At 43.8% G+C, this 27,711-nt stretch overlaps 1 pseudogene; it reads left to right on the forward strand.

Moving 5' to 3' along the window:
* Nucleotides 1-1,355: 1,355 nt before the first annotated feature.
* Nucleotides 1,356-27,711, forward strand: part of LOC141088532 (cytosol aminopeptidase-like) — a 46,776-nt pseudogene continuing 20,420 nt past the window's right edge.

Here is a 27,711-nt window from a genome sequence, read left to right on the forward strand (position 1 = left end):
CTAACGCTCTCCCTACAGAATCAGCAGCAACCTCTCCCTATACTAAGATCGGCAGAAGTAAGATGGCGGTCGGTGTGCACGCCCTTTTATACCCCCTGTGACGCCCACCAAAGCAAGCCAATCACTTGCATGCCCTTCTGAAAGATGGTGGTGACCCGTGCCTATGTCATCACGTTACCCACAGTGTCCGTGGATCCTGATTGGCTGAAAAAGAGCGCAAAACAAACTTTTGAAACGCGACTTTGGCGCGTAAGTCGCCGACCTCGTGGCCGACCTCATCCTAGGGTCGGGTTTCGTTTCATGAAACCCGACTTTGCCAAAAGTCGGCGACTTTTGAATTTTTTCGACCCGTTTCGCTCAACTCTAGTCTTTAGTGCCGCAGGTGGTGTACTAACAGACCGTCGCACGCGACTATCCTCCGATAACATTGACCGGCTTACTTTTCTGAAAATGAACAAGGCCTGGATCTCGCCGGAATTTGCCAGTCCTCTTCCAGAATAAATAATTGGTTGGCAACAGTATCCAGGTCTGCTGTTGTGTTCATGTTTCTGCCACCTGAACTGTAATCCCTGGGCTCCAACACCACCAGTTGCTGCTCAGAAGTGCCGTCTGCACAGAGAAAAACACACGCTCCAGTGTTAGTGGGGTTCAGTAACGCCAGCTGCTCCCCTGCTGTGTGTCCGGCAATGTCTCCTGCTCCCTCCACATTCACATTACATCAGATTTTACACTTGCTCCAAGTAGGCCTCAGCCTACTCCATGATTGATCCTGGGCTCCAACACCGCCAGTTGCCAGTATTTTTGTTTTTTACATATCATGAAATCTAAATTCTGATGGAGCTTTTTAAGGACGTCAAAAACAACAAATTTTTCAAGTGGAACCGCTTCAGGAAAAACTCCTTTTTTGGGGAGGTTTTTATTATCCAGTATAGTGTGTGTATATATATATATATTATAATATGAAATGTTTTTTTTCAGCTGTTTTACTTGATGTGTAAAATTCGGAGTGGATTCCAGAAGATATTCGCCTCAGAGAGGTGACATGTAGCCGAAGAGGAAGAAAATGCTCAAAAACAAGATTTGAACAGCAGGGTGGCTTAACATTGATGGGTAAGCTCTGACCCAGTACAGTGATGGAGAGCGGTCTGCTTTTATTGTTTTTTATTCTTCACATATGAGAAAGGAAACAGACGTGAGACTGAGACCTCAGAACAGTTTGTAGATCTTCTTAGAGCCTTGCAGTATGATGTACCGCCACAAGGTGGCACCCATGAGCTGTGATAGGTTTCTGCTGCCTGTGGCTGACGTCAATGCAGGGAGGCCGGGCGTCGTGGCTCCGTGTGATGACGTCATCATCCTGGGTCTCTGTGCACATGTGCGGGGCACCAGCTGAGCCTCAGTGACAGCTACTGCCACTCCAGAGTGGAGATCATGCTGCAGCCCCTCAAAGCGGCGCTCCACAGCAGTGTGCACAAAAGCTGCTGCAGAGCGTTCTCCGTGTCTGCACGTTCCTACAACTCTGGGCGCAAGGTAAAACCCCGCTATAACGCGAGCCGCCCTCATCTCGCCCCTTGCTATCGGTTCCTTTAACCTGTTCACGTCTGCACACATCTGTGTCATGCCCTGGCTGTATCTGTGCTGTTCCCCTGTGCAGTATACGGTGGAGGATGGCGCTGCGGCTGGCGTATTAGGGCGCTCCGACTGCCGGCAGCTTTTTTTTTTTGCCCTCTTGATCTGACTGATCAAACTCAACCGTGGGTCTGTTATAAAAACACGAAAAACCTCTCGGCTGCCCCCCGACCATAGGTAATAATGGCAACAGAATTTATTTCCCATGGCTCATAAATGGCTGAGAATTGGATCCAATACACTGGTTACATTTTTGGCTCCCCGGATTTGCTGCTAGCGCCATGTTCTGAAGCCGTGTGCATGACCCACCGCACCTTCCACCATTTGTTACCTCTGTGATATAGATGTTTCCTTTCCCTCCCAGAAGCCGTGGTGGTGAGGGAGCATGAAGAAGCCTCGGAGTGGTATGGGGGCCATTATGGCGCCATATTACACATCGCGGAGCCGTACTGCAGCCTCAGCTATTTCCATCTTTCTGCTTTAGGGCCTTGTTCTCGGTGTATATGATAAGAATAAGGAGGATGAAAGTCTCCCCCTGAGCCGGGCCGCAGACAGGTTCGACAATGCTGTTTCAGGAAAACTGCGACTTCAGCTGACAAGGTAGAAATCCATTGTTATCCGTGTATAACGCAGACTGTTCCCACCCCATCGCCCCCATAGTAATCCATGGTCTTCCTTTACAGGTCCGGGCCTGCACTGAAGAAGGGGAAGACGCGAGTGTTTTATGGTTTGCATGAGGCACGTTCTCATTATTACTATGTGATGTGTAATTATCTGGTAATATAGCAGGAAAGATGAATGAGTATTATGAGGGTCCCGCTGTTTTGTGTATAAAGCCTTTATGCAGCCCTATGTGTCGCCATGGCTACACCCTGTCCTATAGTTGTGTATTACCCCTGTCCATCTGCTGCCATTTTTTGTATATAGGTCAGGGGAAGGATGGGGTGTAGACAGCACTTATATGTGGGTTTACATTCTGCCGTATCATTACTATGTCAGGGTTGAGCAGGGTGGATTTGATTTAAATCTAACTGATTTAAATCACGATTTAAATCACTAGTCAGTAAGGCTTGATTTAAATCAGTGATTTAAATCAAAGTTTCTACCTAAACTAGTTCTTGCTACTTTAACATGCAAGTAGATGAAGATTTTTAGAATCACTTTTTATATTACTTTTTTCTCCCCAGTTTAATGGGTTAATCATTCATATTTGGACACCACTGTTCTGTTGTACTTAGGAAGGAGAAAAATAATCCTGACCTTAATAACAATTTAAATAGATTTATTCAACTGAAACAATAACAACATTACAGCATAAGTTATTTGCTTACACAAACATCCATGTTTGTTAACTAATTTGGCTAAACAAAATATATATATATTTTAAGAAACTTAGACTGTCAGCCCAGCTGACACATGAAAAACTTAAATACTACTGTCCCTGCTGTCCTCTGTAGCTCACTTGTCGTCATCTTCATCATCATCTTCTTCTTTGTTCCTATTCATAATCTGGAAAAGAAAAACAAGCTTTCCTGCTTTATTGGGTCCCAACTGATTTCTCAATTTAGAATGAATGAGTCCAAAGGAAGAGAATATTCTTTCAACGCCTGCAGAAGAAGCTACTGCTGTTAAAAGTGAAATCATTACTTGAACAGTCTCTAAATCCAAGCGCTTAAGTGACTTCCACCAGTTTACTGGTGTGACCTTCCTTAAAATATCTTCAGCAAACATATATTTCTTGAATGGTTCCCCCTTAGCTTTGAAGTTTATTATAGTTGGCATTAAAGATGGATGATTGCTGGATACCCATGTCATAGCTAACTCCTCTTCCTCAGCACTTAGGTTTTGACCCTGATATTGGATATTGACAATATTTGCCAAAAAATGAGCTGGAGTCAGTGCTTGTCCCATTCGTTTGTTTACTGCTTGTAATTTAATTCTGTCCATGTGTAGTTCTGTTTTTAAGTGTTCACTCAGTTCCTTCCAAATTTCAACAGCATCCGCAATAAAACAGCTATTTTTCTGTATTTTGTTTAAAGCTTGAGAGATGGGTTTCAGGAAGCTCAGCATATGTTCAACATTTCTCTTAAGCCCAATGTTGAGGATTTTGGCCGTGACAGTGCCATCTATTTTATCTCGATTTTCTTCACAAAGTGTCATCAGAATAGGCCAGTTTTTGATATACTGCTCAAAACAGTCCACCACAGAGTTCCATCTAACATCTTGTGGGAGCGTTAGCTTGGTTCCACCCATCCTTTTCAGAGCTGCTGCAGCAAAATGATTATTACGGAAGTATTTAGCAATTTCAACAACATTAGCCTTTATTTCTGGAACACTTAAGTCTTTGGCTAAGAGGTGCAGCAAATGAGCACTGCAACCATATGTTATTAGCAGCTTTGTATTCCCTCCCTGCTCTTCTAAATCTCTTCTCATCTTGGATACGTTTGCAGCATTGTCAGTGACCAAACTGCGTACTAGACATTTGAATTTTTGTTCACATGTCGTTATAGCTTTTACTGCCACTTCGTGTAAGTATTCTGCTGTGTGTGCATTTCCTGACTTATCAGTTGTTTGTGCAAGGAAGACTTTACCTTCTTCTGTTGTTATACAAGCACATACAATAGGATCATTGTGGACATTACTCCACCCATCAATACTTAGGTTAACAATTTTACCCTCCAGAGCTGTTGCACATTGCTCCATTTCTCTGTCATGCACTTGATCCAGCAGTTTCCCTGCAACATCAGCTCTGCTGGGTGGACTGTATCCTGGTCTCAGTGACTGAACCATATTAATGAAATGTGGGTTCTCAGTCAGACGGAAAGAAGAGTTCGTTGCATAAATAAACTGGGCAATTTTTTCATCAATCAACTCTTTTTCTAATCTGCTAGTTCTTATCACAAACCTATCTATGGTGGTTCCAGGAGGTAAAGGTTTTGTCTTCCTTTTGGGTGATGGTGATATGTGGCTGTGGGTGTCTGATGATGCTGCTGCTAATGAAGCACTATCCTGGATGGATAACTCTGAAACTGTAGAACAGGATGATGGTGATCTTGGAGGTGGATAGTTTCCAGAATCCATGAATTCCCCTAAACAAAAAAAGTCAATGCTGTTATTTTATTGTTTATACAATTTCTGCTTATTGTACACAACACATCACTGCCCCTGCCCCAAAAGGAATATTTGTTTTTCTTCATAACTGTACCAAATGACAGTAACATGCAGTAATAATAAGAAATATAATTTTTCTCACACATGACAGTTCAGTCTTTAGAAATAGGATTCAATAAAAATGTTTACCAACCTGAAGATCCTGTCTGTTCAGAAGTGTTTCTTTGGTCATCTTCATCACCGCACTTCTCATGATGTTGCCTCATTCGCGCCACCAGGCCTTGCATCTCTTTGTTGCATCGTTTGCATTTTGCACGCATGCCTGCCTTACCGATTAAAATATTCCCAAACTGGGTCTCTTTTACGGCCTGCTGCCATTATAAGGAAAGAATGTAATAAACCTCAGATCGTACACACAAACAGTGGCTATGCTGCAGTATTGTGCTCAAAGTTTCACTTTCATTTTCTTGTCTGCTTGCCCTTCCTCCTCCTCACACTTAGATTCACATTCTTCTTGTGTTGTGCAGATCTATTCCACTCCAAACAATCAGAAACATATTGTCTAACTTCTTGGACTTGGCACTGAAGGGGTTGATTCTGTATTCATAGGTTTGTAGAACAATAGGATTAAGGTCTTTTTCTCAACTCTGTTCATGTTGTAACATTTTTGCCGTGAAGAAGAGGCTGGGACCTCTGCGGAGTCAAATTCAGTTTTGAGAACTGCGTAAGTAAAGCGAGCGTCTGTGATAATATAGGAGAGAAACTGCCCACTAATCCTACAGAAACCTCTGGAAGAGCATGGCATTGTGAATGTTACACATATACAGCCTTTATTCTACTGAGTTAAACAATTCAGCTTTATCTCATGATGGAAGAACCTTTGGATGGTAAAATATTTTCCTCAAAAAGCAGTTTATTGAAAAAAATCCGATTTAAATAAAAAAAAAATCCGATTTTTTTTTTTCTATTTTTTTTTTTAAAAAAACATTGATTTTTATCCACCCTGGGGTTGAGTAACTTATCCCAAGCGGTGACATGAGACTGGCTGAGTAGGGCCGAACCAATAGACTAAAACTAATTCTGTTCAGTGTTAATATATTTTTGTTAATTTTATCATTTAATATTGAGCAGAATTAAGTATGTCTGGCTGTTACTGCTATTACATGTTAGGATTGGGATTACTGTAAGGTTTACGCTTATCAGTAACCACTAATCAAAACCATATACATCACTGTTTTCTATTATCATACATATCCGATTCAGCTTTTGTGCCATGATCAATAGCAACCCCCCGACGCTCAGTATGATGTGCCCCTCGCCACCATGCCCAACGCTCAGTATGATGTGCCCCTCGCCACCATGCCCAACGCTCAGTATGATGTGCCCCTCGCCACCATGCCCAACGCTCAGTATGATGTGCCCATCGCCACCATGCCCAACGCTCAGTATGATGTGCCCCTCGCCACCATGCCCAACGCTCAGTATGATGTGCCCCTCGCCACCATGCCCAACACTCAGTATGATGTGCCCCTCGCCACCATGCCCAACGCTCAGTATGATGTGCCCCTCGCCACCATGCCCAACGCTCAGTATGATGTGCCCCTCGCCACCATGCCCAACGCTCAGTATGATGTGCCCCTCGCCACCATGCCCGACGCTCAGTATGATGTGCCCCTCGCCACCATGCCCGACGCTCAGTATGATGTGCCCCTCGCCACCATGCCCGACGCTCAGTATGATGTGCCCCTCACCAACACGCTCAGTATGATGTGCCCCTCACCAACACGCTCAGTATGATGTGCCCCTCACCAACACGCTCAGTATGATGTGCCCCTCACCAACACGCTCAGTATGATGTGCCCCTCGCCACCATGCCCAACACGCTCAGTATGATGTGCCCCTCGCCACCATGCCCCTCTCCAACACGCACAGTATGATGTGCCCCTCACAGCTCTCCCCGACGCAGAGCATATGGGACCCCACAGCCCTTCCCCCCACAAGCAGTTTGATGGCCTCACACAGCATGATGGAGCCCTCCCTCCCACAGCATGGGGGATCCCACAAACCTTTTCAACACACAGCGAGAGGGACCCTAAAGCACTGTCCTCCAAACACCGTGTGATGGCTTCCTCATAGTACAGCATGATGGATCCCCCAACCCTCCCCCACACAAAGTATGATGCCTCCCAGACTTCCCTCACTCACAAGTGAATGACTACTCGCCTCGCCTTGTTTCTCCGATGTGCTTTGCTGTAAGTACTGAGGCTCAGTAACAGACATCTAGTAATGTCATCTTGCCCGCTGCGCTGTCTCATTCTGACTGGTGGAGGAGGGAGCTGACTCTTGCCTGTTCGACCGTTGTGTTCAGCAGTATCTACACTCTGAGGATGCAGATAGTGTTATACTGTACTTGTGATGCTATGCCATACCAGGCCCCTCACCCTGCCACCCCCAACTCCTGGGCGGTACTCCGCTGATTCCATGCCTTTGGCTGTTCCAGTCCACACGAAACCGCCAAAGGGCTGCATGTGACCCACAGGCCGGCCACAGTTTGTCCTAAGTGAACACTATGGCGGTGTCCTGACCACATTTTATCTCGGCATTTGATGGGTCTGACCTATTTCTACGTACAATTGTACCCATGAGCTGTGAACAGAATTTCACCCCGTCATTAACAGGTCTCTTTCAATGGCAGGATTTCCACAGTGTGGTGACGGTGGGGTTGGGGAAGCAGTCGCCAGGTGTCCACCAGCAGGAGCTCTGGAATGAAAGCAAGGAGAACATTAGGGCTGCGGTATCAGGTAACTTAGTGTGACCGGTCGTGGCTGTGGTTACCGCTGACCTTTGTATTTTTGGCAGTGATTCTCTTAATACTTCAGTAGTGAACTAAAAGGAAAATGTACATCAGCTTATTAGTTAAAGGGAATGGCTAGACTTAGTCTTGTCACATTCTTGACACGTTTTTTTTTTTTTGGAAGTGCATTGAGCAGCAAGGTGGTGTGCTGGTAAAAGGGGGGGGGGGGAAATCTTTTAAATCTTCTGCCTGAGCGAGTGTGAACGAGCAGAGTGTGACCTGAGCGTATGTGCGAACTGTGGTAAGTGTGTGACTTGAGATTCAGTGAAGAGGTGTTTGGAAAACCTATAACAAATACCTGTGTGAGTTGCTGAATTGTAGGTTGCTGAGTGCTTTCTACCTGTCCCAATTTTTGGGGGGCTTGGGGGCTTGTTTAACCTATTTTTTTTTTTTCTCTCTCTAATCTTTAATCTCTTATTTTACTATCTGTGTTTTTAAGGGTTAACTATATTGAATTTAAATCTTGAGGTGTAACTATATTCACAAGGGGTTAATTAAGAGTGGGAGTTCATACAGTAATTAAGGGTTTATAAGGGGCAGCTGGTTGGGGCTTAACTCCTTTTGGAAGTGCATTGAGCAGCAAGGTGGTGTGCTGGTAAAAGGGGGGAAAAAAAAAAATTCTTTTAAATCTTCTGCCTGAGCGAGTGTGAACGAGCTGAGTGTGACATGAGCGTAAGTGCGAACTGTGGTAAGTGTGTGACTTGAGATTCAGTGACTTTGGATTCAGGGAGTTTCCAAGGGAGGTATTACTGAATTGCTGTTATATTTTATTAATACTTTTTATTTATTTTTGCTTATCGTATTGTCTTTTGCAATCCCCATTAGGATGTGCTCCACTATTGCCAATGCCATCCAGTGCACGTCTTGCCGCATGTATGAAATCCTTGAACAGCCGGTCGAGGGTGCATACTGCTGTGCGAGATGTGAGCACGTTGTGCATTTGGAAGCCCAGATTCTGGATCTAAATGTGCAGCTGGCAACACTGAGATCCATAGACAATATGGAAAGGAGTCTTCTGCTCACTGAGCAGACGCTCAATGGGATAGATGAGGGGGGATGCTAGGTTGGAGCTGCAGGACAATGAAGCAGCTAGCTGGGTGACAGTTAGAAGGCGGGGTAGAGGGAAGAGCACCAGGGAGGCTAGTCCTGATCTGGCACACCCCAATAAGTTTGCTAAGTTGGCAGATGAGGGGAGTGTTAGTGCAGGAGTAGCACTGCTGCAGCAAGGCATGTCCTCTGAAAGCCGGAGGAGTGTCTGCTCCAGTAAGGGGGGAAATAGGAGAGCAGGGCAGGCCAGACAGGTTCTGGTAGTGGGAGACTCAATTATTAGGGGAACAGATAGGGCAATCTGTCACAAAGACAGGGATCGTCGAACGGTGTGCTGCCTACCTGGCGCTCGAGTCCGACACATCGCTGATCGGGTTGACAGATTACTGGGAGGGGCTGGTGAGGATCCAGCGGTCATGGTGCACATTGGCACAAATGACAAAGTTAGAGGTAGGTGGAAGGTCCTTAAAGATGATTTCAGGGAATTAGGCTGTAAGCTTAAAGCAAGGACCTCCAAGGTGGTATTTTCGGAAATACTTCCTGTACCACGTGCCACACCAGAGAGGCAACGGGAGATTAGGGAGGTTAATAAGTGGCTCAGGAATTGGTGTAGGAAGGAGGGGTTTGGGTTCCTGCAGAACTGGGCCGACTTCTCCGTTGGCTACAGGTTCTATGCTAGGGACGGGCTGCACCTCAATGGGGAGGGTGCAGCTGTGCTGGGGGAGAAAATGGCTAGAAGGTTGGAGGAGTGTTTAAACTATGGACGGGGTGGAGGGTATTCCTTTTATAGGAGGGGAAGACAGTGCAGATAGAGACCTGGGCACAAATAATGAAATTGGGGGTGGGGGTGGCATGGGGGGTGGGGTTAGAACAGTTAATAATTTAAGAGAGAATAGAGGTACATAGAGATACATAAAGTGCATGTATACTAATGCCAGAAGCCTCGCCAACAAGATGGAGGAATTGGAGTTAATGTTGTTGGAGCATAATTATGACATGGTGGGGATATCTGAGACATGGCTGGATGAGAGCCATGACTGGGCGGTTAATTTACAGGGCTATAGTCTGTTCAGAAATGACCGTACTAATAAACGAGGGGGAGGCGTGTGTTTATATGTAAAATCATCCTTAAAACCCATCCTGCGTGATAATATATATGAATCTAATGAAAATGTAGAGTCCCTGTGGGTAGAGATAAGGGGAGGGGGGAAAAATAATAAATTACTGATAGGGGTTTGTTATAAGTCTCCAAAAATAATGGAAGCAACAGAGAATATCCTCATAAAGCAAATAGATGAAGCTGCGACTCAAGGAGAAGTCATTATTATGGGGGACTTCAACTACCCTGAAATACATTGGGGAACCGAAACCTGCAGTTCCAGCAAAGGGAATAGGTGTCTGATAACTATGAGAGACAATTACCTTTCACAACTGGTTCAGGACCCAACAAGAGGGGGGGCACTGCTAGACCTAATATTAACCAACAGGCCAGACCGCATATCAAATGTAAGGGTTGGGGGTCACTTGGGTAATAGTGATCACAAATTAATAAGTTTTCATGTATCCTTTAATAAGATGTGTAGTAGAGGGGTTACAAGGACACTAAACTTCAGGAAGGCAAATTTCCAACGGATGAGAGATGATCTTGGTGCAATTAACTGGGACGATATCCTGAGACATAAAAATACACCAAGAAAATGGGAGACGTTTATTAGCATCCTGAATAGGACCTGTGCACAATATATACCGTATGGGAATAAATATGCGAGAAATAGGAGGAAACCGCTATGGCTAAATAGAGCTATAAGGGGCGCAATAAGAGATAAAAATAAAGCATTTAAAGAATTAAAGCAAATAGGTAGTGATAAGGCATTAAATAAATACAGAAGATTAAAAAAATTCTGTAAAAAGCAAATCAAAACAGCAAAGATTGAGACAGAGAGACTCATTGCCAGAGAAAGTATAAATAATCCCAAAATATTCTTTAACTACATAAATAGTAAGAAGCTAAAAAATGATAGTGTTGGTCCCCTTAAAAATAGTCTGGGTGAAATGGTGGATGAGGATGAGGAAAAAGCCAATATGCTAAATAACTTTTTTTCGACAGTGTTTACACAAGAAAATCCCATGACGGATAACATGATCAGGGATAAAAATTCTCCATTAAATGTCACCTGCTTAACCCAGCAGGAAGTACGGCGGCGTCTAAAAATCACTAAAATTGACAAATCCCCGGGCCCGGATGGGATACACCCCCGAGTACTGCAGGAATTAAGCACAGTCATAGACAGACCATTATTTTTAATCTTTAAAGATTCCATAATAACAGGGTCTGTACCACAGGACTGGCGTATAGCAAATGTGGTGCCAATATTCAAAAAGGGGACAAAAACTGAACTTGGAAATTATAGGCCAGTAAGTTTAACCTCAACTGTGGGTAAAATCCTGGAGGGTTTTCTAAGAGATACTATACTGGAGTATCTGGAGAAGAATAAACTTATGACCCAATATCAACATGGGTTTACAAGGGACCGTTCCTGTCAGACTAATCTGATAAGCTTTTATGAAGAGGTAAGTTCCGGACTGGACCAAGGGAATGCAGTGGACGTGGTGTACATGGACTTTTCAAAAGCTTTTGATACGGTGCCACACAAAAGGTTGATACATAAAATGAGAACAATGGGGATAGGGGAAAATATGTGTAGGTGGGTTAAGAGCTGGCTCAGGGATAGGAAACAAAGGGTGGTTATTAATGGAGCACACTCGGACTGGGTCACGGTTAGCAGTGGGGTACCACAGGGGTCAGTTTTGGGCCCGCTTCTTTTTAACATATTTATTAATGACCTTGTAAGGGGCATATAGAGTAGAATTTCAATATTTGCAGATGACACTAAACTCTGCAGGGTAATCAATACAGAGGAGGACAATTTTATATTACAGGAGGATTTATGTAAACTAGAAGCTTGGGCTGATAAATGGCAAATGAGCTTTAATGGGGATAAATGTAAGGTCATGCACTTGGGTAGAACGAACAAGATGTATAATTATGTGCTTAATTGTAAAACACTGGGTAAAACAGTCACTGAAAAAGACCTGGGTGTATGGGTGGACGACAAACTCACATTTAGTGGCCAGTGTCAGGCAGCTGCTGCAAAGGCAAATAAAATAATGGGATGCATTAAAAGAGGCATAGATGCTCATGAGGAGAACATAATTGTACCTCTATATAAGTCACTAGTGCGACCACACTTAGAATACTGTGTACAATTCTGGTCTCCGGTGTATAAGAAAGACATAGCTGAACTGGAGCGGGTGCAGAGAAGAGCGACCAAGGTTATTAGGGAACTGGGGGGTCTGCAATACCAAGACAGGTTATTACACTTGGGGTTATTTAGTTTGGAGAATCGAAGGCTTAGGGGTGATCTTATTACAATGTATAAATATATGCGGGGACAATACTAAGACCTTTCTAATGATCTTTTTACTCTTAGACCTGTGACGGGGACAAGGGGGCATCCTCTACGTCTGGAGGAAAGAAGGTTTAAGCATACTCACAGACGCGGATTCTTTACTGTACGAGCAGTGAGACTGTGGAACTCTCTGCCATATGATGTTGTAATGAGTGATTCCCTACTAAAATTTAAGAGGGGACTGGATGCCTTTCTTGAAAAGTATAATATTACAGGGTATATACACTAGTTTCCTTAGTGTTGCGTTGATCCAGGGAGCTAGTCTGATTGCCGTATGTGGAGTCGGGAAGGAATTTTTTTCCCCAATATGAAGCTCACTGTTTGCCACATGGGGTTTTTTTGCCTTCCTCTGGATCAACATGTTAGGGCAAGTTAGGATAGGATATGGGTTGAACTAGATGGACTTAAAGTCTCCCTTCAACCTTAATTACTATGTTACATCTGACACCCAGCAAATATTCTGCTTGGTCCTCCTTTTCTAATTAAGGGCTATTCACCTTTTGGGAACTTTTTTTTCCCCTCTCACGTGAAAATATCTGGGGCTAAAAAATCATTTTGAAATAGGTTTCATTAAAAGTTTTTCACCCTTTGACTTCTGAAGCCTCGGAGTTGCACGGCCTATTGCTTGCAGCCGGATGAGTTAACTGAGAATCTATCAGTGAGCTTGGTCTGAATGAATTCTTTGAAAATTCTTGGAGAACAGGAGAAGTCCCAGAAGACTGGAGAAGAGCAAATGTTGTTCCTATCTTCAAAAAGGGGAAGAAGGTGGACCCAGGCAACTATAGGCCGGTGAGTCTGACTTCTATACCAGGAAAGATCTTTGAACAAATTATTAAACAACATGTATGTCAGTACCTGGAAAAGAATGAAGTGATTAAACAGAGTCAGCATGGGTTTGTAACTAATAAGTCATGTCAGACTAACTTAATTTCCTTCTATGATGGAATCACTGATTGGGTGGATCAAGGAAATGCTGTAGATATAGTATATCTTGACTTCAGCAAAGCATTTGACAAAGTATCTCATACAATCCTTATTGAAAAAATGACTAAGTATGGAATGGACAAGGCAACTGTTAGGTGGATTCATAACTGGCTTAGTGATCGGACCCAAAGAGTGGTCGTAAATGGCTGCACATCCAGTTGGAAGAATGTCTCAAGTGGGGTACCACAGGGCTCTGTCCTGGGTCCTGTATTGTTCAACATCTTTATCAACGATTTAGATGAAGGAATTGAGGGTAAACTGATTAAATTTGCTGATGACACAAAGCTAGGAGGGATAGGTAATACTAGAGAAGAGAGAGAGGATTCAAAAAGATATAAATAAACTGGAGCAGTGGGCAGCAACTAACAGAATGGTTTTTAACAGGGAAAAATGCAAAGTACTACATCTGGGCAATAAAAATGAAAAAAGCATATACAGAATGGGAGGAATAGGGCTAAGCAACAGCACATGTGAAAAAGACTTGGGTATACTAATGATCACAGACTGAATATGAGTCAACAGTGTGATGCAGCAGCAAAAAAGGCAAATGCAATTCTAGGATGTATTAACAGAAGCATACAGTCTAGATCACGTGAAGTCATTATTTCCCTCTACTCCTCTTTGGTCAGACCTCATCTGGAATATTGTGTCCAGTTTTGGGCACCACATTTTAAAAAAGACATCAACAAACTGGAGCAAGTTCAGAAAAGAGCAACCAGAATGGTGACCGGTCTGCAAACCCTGTCTTATGAGGAAAGGTTGCAGGATTTGGGAATGTTTAGTTTGCAAAAGAGAAGACGGAGAGGAGACTTAATAGCTGTCTACAAATATCTCAAGGGCTGTCACATTGTAGAAGGATCAACTTTATCCTCATTTGCACAAGGAAAGACTAGAAGCAATGGGATGAAACTGAATGGGAGGAGACACAGATTAGATATTAGAAAAAACTTTTTGACAGAGTGATCAATGAGTGGAACAGGCTGCCACGAGAAGTGCTGAGTTCTCCTACAATGGAAGTCTTCAAACAGAGGCTGGACAGACATCTGACTGGGATGATTTAGCGAATCCTGCTTTGAGCAGGGGGTTGGACCAGATGGCCCAGGAGGTCCCTTCCAACGCTACGAATCTATGATTCTATGAATTCGTAACTTTTCTGAGTTTCACTCATCTGATCTATAACCACAGACCACATCGAAATGTGAGAAAACCTAAGAGCCTGGAAAAGCTAAACTGTGCACAATGTTTAATTAAAAAAACGCAATGTAAAAAATTATATTTTCTGCTCCAAATACATGTTTCTAAGCAAAAAAAAAAAAATCCTATATCTGTTGCCGGTGTATGCAGCCAGAATTGACTATTGTTGATGCTGTAAATGGACCCATTTCTCATCCTGCTGCTTTATTTTTCTGTGTTATTGTGATTAATTATGGCAAATAACTACAAATGTGAATAAAACCCCATTACACATTACTCTAAGGCTAATTTCACATTAGGCTACTTTCACACATCAGGTTTTCGGCGTCAGGCGCGATCCGGCGTTGTGCCGGAGCGCCGGATCCGGCAAATATTTCATAAAACCGGATGTGACGGATCCGTTTTTCTGCCGGATCCGTCTTGTTCTTGACAGACAAAACCGGATCCGTCTCATCCGGTTCATCCGTTTTTCGACGGATTACGCCGGATCCGGTTTTTAAAAACACCCCTTGTGGCCTTCCGAACGGGATTGGCTACTGGAAAACTATATATAGCGTGTTCCTACAGCCCTTCTTTGACAGGTTGTAGAGGAGAAAGTGCAGGTTGGAGAGAAAAGCAAGTTACTGGCGAAGATGGATGTTGTCATTGGAAATATTTTGAAGAATTTGGCGGATTTTATAGCGGAGGCGAATCGTTTGAGGGTGATTGTTCTGGAGAAGGAGAGAGCGAGACAGCAGCGCATCAGGCATCGTAGACGACGTTTGTGGATCCACCCCATCACAGCCAAGAGAATGACGCGTGGGGTCTATTCTACACTCTGCATGGACCTTCGACGAAACCCGGATAAATTTTTTGGATATGTTCGGATGAAAATGGAGAATTTTGATTACTTGGTGGAGCGCATTGCACACCTCATAAGAAAAGCAGACACCTATTGCCGCTTCTCTGTTTCACCCGCAGAGCGTCTGATGGTGACTTTAAGGTAAGCCACATTTATTGGATGTGATCGCATCAGAGCACACTTTCACTGCAAACTTGTTGGTGGTAGTTTGTATCTCCAAGTGTTATAGCTGAGTTTTGGTATGTAATGCTGTGATTTAAAACTAATTGATTGTTTTTTAATTCTCCACAGATTTCTTGCAACTGGAGAATCCCTTTCGTCACTGCATTTCCAGTACAGACTCGGGATTTCCACCATATCTGGAATAGTGAAGTACACATGCCGTGCACTCTGGGACTCCTTAGCTGAAGAGTTTTTACCAGAGCCAACAACAGAGAGGTGGATTGAAATTTCAGAAAAGTTTCAACAGATATGTCAGTTTCCCAACTGCTTGGGCGCTGTGGACGGGAAACATATCCGCATTGTAAAGCCAGCCGGATCGGGATCGGAATATTTCAATTACAAGAAATATTTTTCAATTGTCCTCATGGCCATCGCTGACGCGGAATACAAATTTATTGCTGTTGATATTGGGGCCTATGGCCGCTCCAATGACTCTCAAGTTTTCAAACTGTCTGCCATGGGGCGTAAACTGTATGGAAACACCTTCCAGTTCCCACCCCCTAGACCGCTGCCGCAAACATCTGGTCCACCTATGCCATTTGTCTGTGTAAGGGATGAAGCCTTCCAGCTGTAAGAACACCTTTTGAAACCGTACGGTAGCAGAGGATTGTCAAGAACAAAACGCATTTTTAATTACCGCCTCACAAGAGCAAGAAGAATGGTTGAATGTACCTTTGGTATTCTGACAGCCAAATGGCGGGTCCTATTGACTGCGATCAACCTCAAGACAGAAACTGTGGACGAGGTGATCAAAGCGTGCGTGGTACTCCACAATTTTGTTATCTGCAAGGAACCCATTTCCATTGAGGACACCTCTGAAGAAACCACCTTGCAAGATTACCATGACATTACCACTAGAAGTTCTGTGACGGTTTCAGTAATGAGGGACAATTTTGCACTATACTTTATGTCCCCTCAAGGCAGAGTACACTGGCAGGATGACAGAGTGTGAAAGATTTGTGCCCTTAACCAAATTGTGTACCTTCTGTACCAACAGTATATACCTTTGCCAACCAAAGTTGGCTATCTTGTCATGGTCTTACTATTTTTAGCTTTAGGCCACAGGTGTGTACCTGGTTGTGTTTTATGCAAAGTATTTCACCTTTTAACAAAAGTTGTGTACATTGTTAGGAAATCACCAACAATAAACACAACTTTTCATAGAATCATAGAATCATAGAATCGTAGAGTTGGAAGGGACCTCCTGGGCCATCTGGTCCAACCCCCTGCTCAAAGCAGGATTCGCTAAATCATCCCAGTCAGATGTCTGTCCAGCCTCTGTTTGAAGACTTCCATTGAAGGAGAACTCACAACTTCTCGTGGCAGCCTGTTCCACTCATTGATCACTCTAACTGTCAAAAAGTTTTTTCTAATATCTAATCTGTGTCTCCTCCCATTCAGTTTCATCCCATTGCTTCTAGTCTTTCCTTGTGCAAATGAGAATAAAGTTGATCCTTCTACAATGTGACAGCCCTTTAGATATTTGTAGACAGCTATTAAGTCTCCTCTCAGGCTTCTCTTTTGCAAACTAAACATTCCCAAATCCTGCAACCTTTCCTCATAACACAGGGTTTGCAGACCGGTCACCATTCTGGTCGCTCTTTTCTGAACTTGCTCCAGTTTGTTGATGTCTTTTTTAAAATGTGGTGCCCAAAACTGGACACAATATTCCAGATGAGGTCTGACCAAAGAGGAGTAGAGGGAAATAATGACTTCACGTGATCTAGACTGTATGCTTCTGTTAATACATCCTAGAATTGCATTTGCCTTTTTTGCTGCTGCATCACACTGTTGACTCATATTCAGTCTGTGATCTATTAGTATACCCAAGTCTTTTTCACATGTGCTGTCACTTAGCCCTATTCCTCCCATTCTATATATGCTTTTTTCATTTTTATTGCCCAGATGTAGTACTTTGCATTTCTCCCTGTTAAAAACCATTCTGTTAGTTGCTGCCCACTTCTCCAGTTTATTTAAATCTTTTTGAATCCTCTCTCTCTCTTCTCTAGTATTAGCTATCCCTCCTAGCTTTGTGTCATCAGCAAATTTAATCAGTTTACCCTCAATTCCTTCATCTAAATCGTTGATAAAGATGTTGAACAATACAGGACCCAGGACAGAGCCCTGTGGTACCCCACTTGAGACATTCTTCCAACTGGATGTGCAGCCATTTACGACCACTCTTTGGGTCCGATCACTAAGCCAGTTATGAATCCACCTAACAGTTGCCTTGTCCATTCCATACTTAGTCATTTTTTCAATAAGGATTGTATGAGAGACTTTGTCAAATGCTTTGCTGAAGTCAAGATATACTATATCTACAGCATTTCCTTGATCCACCCAATCAGTGATACCATCATAGAAGGAAATTAAGTTAGTCTGACATGACTTATTAGTTACAAACCCATGCTGACTCTGTTTAATCACTTCATTCTTATCCAGGTATTGACATACATGTTGTTTAATAATTTGTTCAAAGATCTTTCCTGGTATAGAAGTCAGACTCACCGGCCTATAGTTGCCTGGGTTCACCTTCTTCCCCTTTTTGAAGATAGGAACAACATTTGCTCTTCTCCAGTCTTCTGGCACTTCTCCTGTTCTCCAAGAATTTTCAAAGATTATGGAGAGGAGTTCAAAAATTTCTTCTGCTATCTCCTTCAGTACTCTGGGGTGTAATTCATCTGGACCTGGAGACTTGAATTCATTTAGGTTAGCTAAGTGTTTCCTCACTATCATTCTGTTTATAGATATCCTGGATTCTTCTATTCCCTTAATAGGACAGTGAATAACAGTTGGTGTTACATTTCCTTTCTGAGAGAAAACAGATGCAAAATAGGAATTTAAAAGTTCAGCCTTCTCAACATCCTGTCTTACCATTTCATCATTTTCATCCTGTAAAAATCCTATAGCATCTTTGACTTTTCTTTTACTTTTGACATATCCCCAAAATCCTTTATTATTGCTTTTGACATCTCTTGCAAGCCTCAATTCATTGTCAGCTTTAAATAATCTGATTTGTGCCCTGCAGGTTCTGCAGACAGCATTATATTCTTCTTTAGATATGCCTCCCTCTTTCCATTTTATAAACATTTTTTTCTTCCTTTTTAGCATGTGCTCAAGTTATGTGTTCATCCATCCTGGTTTCCTTAAATGCTTCCTATTTTTCCCTCTTTTCGGAATTGTTAACAACTGTGCTTTGAGAATTTCATTTTTCAAGATTTCCCATCCTTCCTGGACATTTTTGTCTTTAAGGATATCCAGCCATTGGATCCCTCCAATTATCTTTCTGAATCCCTTAAAATCTGCCTTTCTGAAATCTAACCTTGACGTCTGAGTCTTCACAGGTCTTCCTCCTCTAGTTATCCAAAATTCTAAAATAGCATGGTCGCTACCTCCTAGGGTTCCAGCCACTTTTACCTCCTCAACCATTTCCTCCCTGTTTATAAGGATTAGATCCAAGGTAGCAGTTCCCCTTGTTTTCTCCCCTACCTTTTGGAAGATAAAGTTGTCAGCAAGAGAGGATAAGAATTTCCTTGACCTGTTAGTTTTGCCTGAGAGAGATTCCCAACAAATGTCTGGATAGTTGAAATCTCCCATGACAACTATGTCATATTTTTTGGAGAACTTGGCCATTTGATGCATAAAGAGTTCATCCATATCTTCAGCTTGCACAGGCGGCCTGTAGTAAATGCCTACAATGGTGTCCTTTCCATTGTTCTGTCCTTGTATTCTTACCCAAACAGTTTCCACAGAACTCCCAGTCTCTGAAGCTTCAATCTCTGTGCAGATATACGCGTTTCTAACATACAATGCAACACCCCCTCCTCGTTTATCAAGTCTGTTTCTTGCAAATAAGTTGTATCCTTCTAGTCTTGTATTCCAATCATGTGTATTGTCCCACCAAGTTTCAGTGATTCCAATGACATCATATTTCTTTTCCTGTGTTAGTAGTTCCAATTCTCCTTGTTTGTTGCCCATGCTTTGTGCATTAGTATAGAAACATTTTAGTTTGTGATTGGTTTCTCTTTCTCCAATATTTTTATTAATTATATTCTTTCGTCTTTGTTCTTCCTTTCCACTTCTAATAGCAGAGTTCTCAATAGCATTTGTCAGGTGTATGGCTTTTTCTGGTCTTTTGCTTCCCTTCCCATGTTGTTCTAGTTTAAAGCTCTCCTTACAAGTGTAGCAAGGCGACTTCCAAATACATGCTTTCCAGTCTTCGTAAGGTGCACCCCATCTCTAGCAAGTAGTCCATCGTATAAGTAGTTCACTCCGTGATCCAGAAATCCAAATCGTTGCTGACGGCACCATCGACGTAGCCAGTTGTTCACCTGCAGAATCTTATTCCACCTCCTTGTTCCATGGCCATCCACTGGGAGGATGGAAGAGAAGACCACCTGCGCTCCCAGTTCTTTCACTTTCTTGCCTAAGTCTTCAAAGTCTCTGCAGATGGTTTCCAGGTCGTTTCTTGCGGTGTCATTTGTCCCCACATGTAGTAGCAGGAATGGGAAGTCATCTGTAGGTCTGAAGATTCCTGATATCCTGTCAGACACATCTTTAATTTTTTTAAAGATTTTTAGGTGAAATACTTTGCTTCATACACAACCAGGAACACAATTGTGGCAAAAAGCTAAAATTTACCCACAGTTATATACCTAGTTTTGAATACCTTTTTACCTTTTAAATACCCTGTATTTAACCTTTTTGGCCGCAGAAAGAAATGACAGACAACCAGTGTAAAATAATTTAACTTTTATTGAAAAATGTTTTTTTTAGTAAACTGTTTTTAAATTTTAATAAACTTTTTTAATAAAGCTTTGAAACCATAAAACTGGTCATTTTTATTAAAATACACATATTATAAATCTGTGTAGTGTGGGGTGGAAATACTGCTGGAGGGGCTGCGGGACACTTCGACACTGGGAGTGTGGAGAGAGGACTGGGATCGTGGTGGGGAAGGAACAGTTAGAGGTGAAGGTGTGGAAAAAGCTACAGAATGGGTGGACATGTGGGAGGCAGAAGAGGTGGTGGGCGGTGGAGTGGAGGATTGGGCAGGGACTGTAGGAGCAGATGATGTTGATGGCAAGTTGTATGGGGAAGGAGTTTGGTATGGGGCAGGTTGCTGGAAGTGGGGAGGTTGCTGGTACTGGGGAGGTTGCTGGTACTGGGGAGCTGGATGGTATGTAATAGGAGGGGGAGGATGGAAAGTGGCTGGAGGGGGTGCAGGTGGAGGAACTACTGGGGTGGGAGGAGGAGGTTGGGAGGTAACGTGCTGGAGAGCACCGTGGCATGAATGCATTACATGCATCTGCTGGGTAGGAGATAGCGTTTCCATGCGCTCCACAACAGACCTGAAAAAGGTGTGGTTTGGCGAAGATCTTGCTTCTGAATGCATGGTTTGCAGAAGTGTCTTCACCTCCAGAATGCTGGAGTTGATCTGCTGAAAGCCTGAGGAGATTTGCTCTGACAAGACTTTTAGACAGTTCTGGAAAGATTCATTCAGATGCAAGAACTCTGGCGCATAAGTCTTTTCCTGACCCCTCTGCCGCTGCCGCCCAGTACCCGCAGGTGTACTAGAGGTGGCAGGGGCAGAAGGGTGGGGTAAAGGGAAAGCGATCTCCTCACCAGCAGCTTCATGTAATGTAGGCGGCCACGATGCTCCTGTGCTGGTGGATGGGACAGAGGGGTCGAATGTGTTGGAAGGCTGTGAAGGTGCAGATGTACCGGGGCGGTCGAAGTGTCCCTCGGTGCCGGTCTCCTCAGGGATCTCCTCAGTAGGGTCCAACCGTGCAGGCTCCCGAGTGCTGCTCACCGTGCTGTGGAATAAAGAGAAAAAAAAACAATTAAAATAGTGACATGGTATGGCCCTGGCTGAAAAAAAATTGTTACATCTAAACATTTTTTTTTCACATGTGGTGTGTAATATTTACCTTCTGGTGACCATTGTATCCTGGAGGAACGACAGGGCTTGTGCGTACTTGTACTTGCTCCTGCGTCCTCCAGATCCACTCGGGGCCCGCATCTCTTTATTGAACTCCTTCTTGAAACGATCCCTCACAGACCGCCACCGCTTCACAATTCTGTCCCCTGAAACGAGAAAGGACAAAGTGGTTAGTATACAACATCAGTGTTTCCCAAACTCCAGTCCTCATGGTCCCCAGGGGTCATGTTTTCAGGATTTCCATAGTAAATAGAAATCCTGAACACATGATCCGTGGGGACCACGAGGACTGTTGTTCGGGAAACACTGGTTTACATCAAGCAACCGGTACTGTATATACTTACGCTCTTTAATCTGGGCCCGAGCATCGAGGTCCTCCCAGCGGTCCACAAGGAGCGAACAGATTTCCTCCCAGAGTCGTCGGGTAACGATCAGGTCAGCGTGGCGTCGGTCAGCCATATTCCAGAGCGGCTCCCTTTCTCTGACGAGATCGATGAGGTGGTCCACATCGAGTCCTCCATCCTCACCGTCAGAGTCGGGACCACTCTGTGAAGGCTGTTAAAGAAAAAGACAAAAATAACATAATTGGCCTCCACAAAAGAAGTGAAATAAAAAGTGCAAAAAAAAAAAAGCAAAAATATTTATACTTACACGCTGGTGACCGCCGCGTTGCTGTCGCCGACGACCCTGGGAGGCACTGCGAGGACCTCTTGACCGAGCACCAGATTGGGAAGACTAGAGAAGAAAACAAAAAATGTTATTTCTTAGGATGTAGGCATTTGTTTGCTGTGTGTGGTCTGCAGAACATTGTTTTCTATGTGTTGTGTGTAGTGTGATGTTGTGTTTCTGCGTTTGATGCCAAAAACTTACCAATTGTGAGCCCACTCCAGGTGTCTGTCCACCCCTTCCTTCTTTTTCTGGGAGCTCCTCTTCAGCTTGTGATTCCTGTTTTGAAATAAAAGGCAATGAATACACATATATTCCAGAGATGATGGATTTTGGAAATAAAAACTTACCGTCAAACGCTGACGATGAGAGGGAGGGCTCCCAGAAGAAGATGTGCTGTCTTCCTGCTGGCCAGACTCCATGGCTGTGGGTGGTGTTGCTGCTGCCAGTGCTGCTGCTGCAACTCTTGGGCGGCTGTTGAATAAAGAGAAACAAAGGGCCAATGAATATCTTGATATTCCATGGCCCTAGTTTGGAGGAATGGGGGATTTGATAATTACCGTCTCTCATCTGCTGCTGGACTCCCCTCCTCAGCATGTTCCATTTGCTGCTCCATTTGGCGTGGTGATGGTGCTGATGGTGCTGCTGCAGTGGTCTCCTGCCTTCTCCTGCGCCTGGTTGCTGTCTTGGGTGGCATGTTGGGTGTGGCTGAGGGTCCCACTGTCTTGCTTTTATATATGTGTCTTGTGGGCAGAGCTACTGAGCATGCTCAGACCAAAAAAAACGGATCCGGCCACCGGATCCGGCTGTCGCCGAATCCGGCGCATTGCGGCGCTCATAGGCTTTCATTGTGTGAAAAAGCCGGACGCGCCGGATCCGGCGTGTCCGGCTTTTTCGCCGGAGACAAAAAACGTTACAGTAGCCGTTTTTCCAGACGCCGGATTGAGACACATTGCCAAATCCGGCGAAAACCGGATGAAACGCATGGCCATCCGGCGCGATCCGGCGCAAATGCAAGTCAATGGGGGGAAACCGGATCCGGCATTGCATTTCGCCGAATCCGGTTTTTGTCAAAAGCGCCGGATCGCGCCTGACAGCGAAAACCTGATGTGTGAAAGAGGCCTTAGTGTTTTTTTGTGCAGCGCATCGTGCCCAATACAAACGCATACAAAAAACGCATGATGTGTTTTTGCATGCGTTTGCGTTTTTTTTGCGCATTCGTTCTCTAGGGGTTAAAACCAGTTTCTACACATATTTACCCCAAAAACGCATGCGCACGAAAACACAGACAAACGCATGTCCATGCACACACCTGCATTCCCATAGACTGTAATGCGTTATTTTGTCACATTCTGTGCGCATGCGTGTTTTTACGCCTTTCAGCAGACCAAAAAATGCAACAGGTTGCGTCGGGCGCGCCTAGGCGCACACGGCGAAAAAACACGTGTGCACGAAAATGCGTATGAACGCGTGCAAACGCAAGACCATGCGCGCGCCATGTTAAACATAGGTAGGCATGCCCATGGACACGCACGTTGTGCTGCGCAAAAAATGCTAATGTAAAACCAGCATAAAGTGGACTGACCCTGCCAATGTGTGAGAGGTCAGCAGTGAGTCCGTGTACGGGGGTCTATGACAGGTCAGACACCTGTTTAAAAGCATCAACCCTTTTGTTCTCCATGGAGATGAGCTGACGCTGGAGGAGTCCGACAGCGGCCCCCCCATAGAGAACACAGGAACACTCGGCCATGTAGTGAGGGGTCTGGTGCCTTAGCAGTCAGCCGGACATCTATTGCGTGTGGGGGCTTTACCTGCCCTGACTTCTGACTGTTTGTTGCTTTCCCACCCAGCGGGCTGTAGGCACATGCAGGATTTGGAGATTGCACATGTTGACGTTGACCCCTGCAGAGACGCTCAGGCCGCGGCAGAAGGGGCCGTTCTGGGGTTATATGAATATGATGAGCTTAAGGCCAAAAAGAAGAAAAAAGTCTCAACAATGCCGTATGGAAGGTAGAGTTTATTTTATTCCACTATATAGCGCCATTAATTCCGCAGCACTTTACAGACATCATCCCTGTCCCCAATGGGGATCACAATCTAGATTCCATATCAGTCTGTCTTTGGAGTGTGGGAGGAAACCCACAAAAACACTGGGAGAACATGCAAGCTCCTTACAGATGTTATTGGCGGGATTCAACCCAGGACCCCAGTGCTGCAAAGCAAGTGTTACACACTGAGCCACAGAAACCTTTCCTGCAAAGGCTCAGTAAGCTCTTCACATCTACAGTGCCTTGCAAAAGTATTCGGCCCCCTGGAACTTTTCAACCTTTTCCCACATATCATGCTTCAAACATAAAGATATCAAATGTAAATTTTTGATAAAGAATCAACAACAAGTGGAACACAATTGTGAAGTTGAATGAAATTTATTGGTTATTTTGAATTTGTGGAAATTCAAAAACTGAAAAGTGGGGCGTGCAATATTATTCAGCCCCTTTACTTTCAGTGCAGCAAACTAACTCCAGAAGTTCATTGTGGATCTCTGAGTGATCCAATGTTGTCCTAAATGACTAATGATGATAAATATAATCCACCTGTGTGTAATCAAGTCTCCGTATAAATGCACCTGCTCTGTGATAGTCTCAGGGTTCTGTTTGAAGCACAGAGAGCATCATGAAGACCAAGGAACACAACAGGCAGGTCCGTGATACTGTTGTGGAGAAGTTTAAAGCCGGATTTGGATACAAAATGATTTTAAAAACTTTAAACATCCCAAGGAGCCCTGTGCAAGCGATCATATTGAAATGGAAGGAGTATCATACCACTGCAAATCTACCAAGACCCGACTGTCTCTCTAGACTTTCATCTCATACAAGGAGAAGACGGATCAGAGATGCAGCCAAGAGGCCCATGATCACTCTGGATGAACTGCAGAGATCTACAGCTGAGGTAGGACAGTCTGTCCATAGGACAACAGTCGTACACTGCATAAATCTGGCCTTTATGGAAGAGTAGCAAGAAAGCCATTTATCAAAGATATCCATAAAGAGTGTCATTTAAAGTTTGCAACAAGCCACCTGGGAGACACACCAAACATGTGGAAGAAGGTGCTCTGGTCAGATGAAACCAAAATCGAACTTTTTTGCAACAATGGCAAACGATATGTTTGGCGTAAAGGCAACACAGCTCATCACCCTGAACACACCATCCCCACTGCCAAACATAGTGGTGGCAGCATCATGGTTTGGGCCTGCTTTTCTTCAGCAGGGACAGGGAGGAAGGTTAAAATTGATGGGAAGATGGATGGAGCCAAACATAGGACCATTCTTGAAGAAAACCTGTTTGAGTCTGCAAAAGACCTTAGACTGGGATGGGAGATTTGTCTTCCAACAAGACAATGATCCCAAACATAAAGCAAAATCTACAATGGAATGGTTCACAAATAATCGTATCCAGGTGTTAGAATGGCCAAGTCACAGTCCAGACCTGAATCCAATCGAGAATCTGTGGAAAGAGCTGAAAACTGCTGTTCACAAACGATCTCCATCAAACCTCACTGAGCTCGAGCTGTTTGCCAAGGAAGAATGGGCAAGAATTTCAGTCTTTCGATGTACAAAACTGATAGAGACATACCCCAAGCGAGTTGCAGCTGTAATCGCAGCAAAAGGTGGCGCAACAAAGTGTTACATTAAAGGGGCCGAATAATATTGCACGCCCCACTTTTCAGTTTTTGAATTTCCACAAAAATTTAAAATAACCAATACATTTCATTCAACTTCACAATTGTGTCCCACTTGTTGTTGTTTCTTCACCAAAAATTTACATTTGGTATCTTTATGTTTGAAGTATGATATGTGGGAAAAGGCTGAAAAGTTCCAGGGGGCCGAATACTTTCGCAAGGCACTGTATGTTCTCTGGGCGCTCAACACTGCGAGTCAAGTGCAGGAACATCATAATTGTGCTGCAACGTCTGTGCCGCTATAGGAAAAGCACAGGATTAACTGTACCCCACATGGAATGACACTTTTATAGCATTTTGCATAATGTTTCCCAAGACGTTTGCAGTAAACGTGTTCCAGAATTAGCTGCATTGTCGAAAATCTATATATATTTATCACAGTATTAAAAGGGAATCCATCAGCAGGTTTTGGTATGTAATCTGAGAGCAGCATACTATAGGGACTGATTCCGGCGATGTGTCACTTGATCAGCTGCTTGCTGTAGTTTCAATACAATCATTGTTTTATCAGCAAAGAGATGATCATTGGGGGACTGGATGTAGCGTGCCAGGCAGTCCAGCTAATCTATGTAACCTCCACCACTGATTGGCAGCTTTTTGCCTATACACAGTAAGTTGCCAGTCAGGGATGTGGGTGGGATTATACACAGCTCAGGGTTCACAGCGCTATTACATCTGCAGCAGAGACCAGGGATTTTATGAGGTAGTATGCTTATCATATCTTATAAATAAGATATCTAGTACTTCACACGCCTCCTGAGGAAGTACTGGATGAAACGTATGTTGGGGCGGTGGGAACGCTTTAACAAGTAGGACCTTTTATGTAAGTAATGCTTCCATGCTGTAAGCTATTTGGCTTGAACTGTTGGATGTTTTGCCCCTTGTACCGTTGTCTATGCTGCTTTATAAGATACAGTTAGGTCCATATATAGTTGGACAGAGACAATATTTTTCTAATTTTGGTTCTAGACATTACCACAATGAATTTCAAACAAAACAATTCAGATGCAGTTGAAGTTCAGACTTTCAGCTTTCATTTGAGGGTATCCACATTAAAATTGGATGAAGGGTTTAGGAGTTTCAGCTCCTTAACATGTGCCACCCTGTTTTTAAAGGGACCAAAAGTAATTGGACAGAATAAATAATTGTAAATAAAATGTTCATTTCTAGTACTTGGTTGAAAACCCTTTGATGGCAATGACTGCCTGAAGTCTTGAACTCATGGACATCACCAGACGCTGTGTTTCCTCCTCTTTGATGCTCTGCCAGGCCTTCACTGCGGTGGTTTTCAGTTGCTGTTTGTTTGTGGGCCTTTCTGTCTGAAGTTTAGTCTTTAACAAGTGAAATGCATGCGAAATTGGGTTGAGATCAGGTGACTGACTTGGCCATTCAAGAATATTTCACTTCTTTGCTTTAATAAACTCCTGGGTTGCTTTGGCTTTATGTTTTGGGTCATTGTCCATCTGTAGTATGAAACGACGACCAATCAGTTTGGCTGCATTTGGCTGGATCTGAGCACACAGTATGGCTCTGAATACCTCAGAATTCATTCGGCTGCTTCTGTCCTGTGTCACATCATCAATAAACACTAGTGACCCAGTGCCACTGGCAGCCATGCATGCCCAAGCCATCACACTGCCTCCGCCGTGTTTTACAGATGATGTGGCATGCTTTGGATCATGAGCTGTACCACGCCTTCGCCATACTTTTCTCTTTCCATCATTCTGGTAGAGGTTGATCTTGTTTTCATCTGTCCAAAGAATGTTCTTCCAGAACTGTGCTGGCTTTTTTAGATGTTTTTTTAGCAAAGTCCAGTCTAGCCTTTTTATTCTTGATGCTTATGAGTGGCTTGCACCGTGCAGTGAACCCTCTGTATTTACTTTCATGCAGTCTTCTCTTTATGGTAGATTTGGATATTGATACGCCTACCTCCTGGAGAGTGTTGGTCACTTGGTTGGCTGTTGTGAAGGGGTTTCTCTTCACCATGGAGATTATTCTGCGATCATCCACCAC

Source organism: Dendrobates tinctorius, unplaced genomic scaffold (genome assembly GCF_039654945.1).
Source record: "Dendrobates tinctorius isolate UK_male_01 unplaced genomic scaffold, ASM3965494v1 ptg000039l, whole genome shotgun sequence".
Lineage (NCBI taxonomy): Eukaryota > Metazoa > Chordata > Amphibia > Anura > Dendrobatidae > Dendrobates > Dendrobates tinctorius.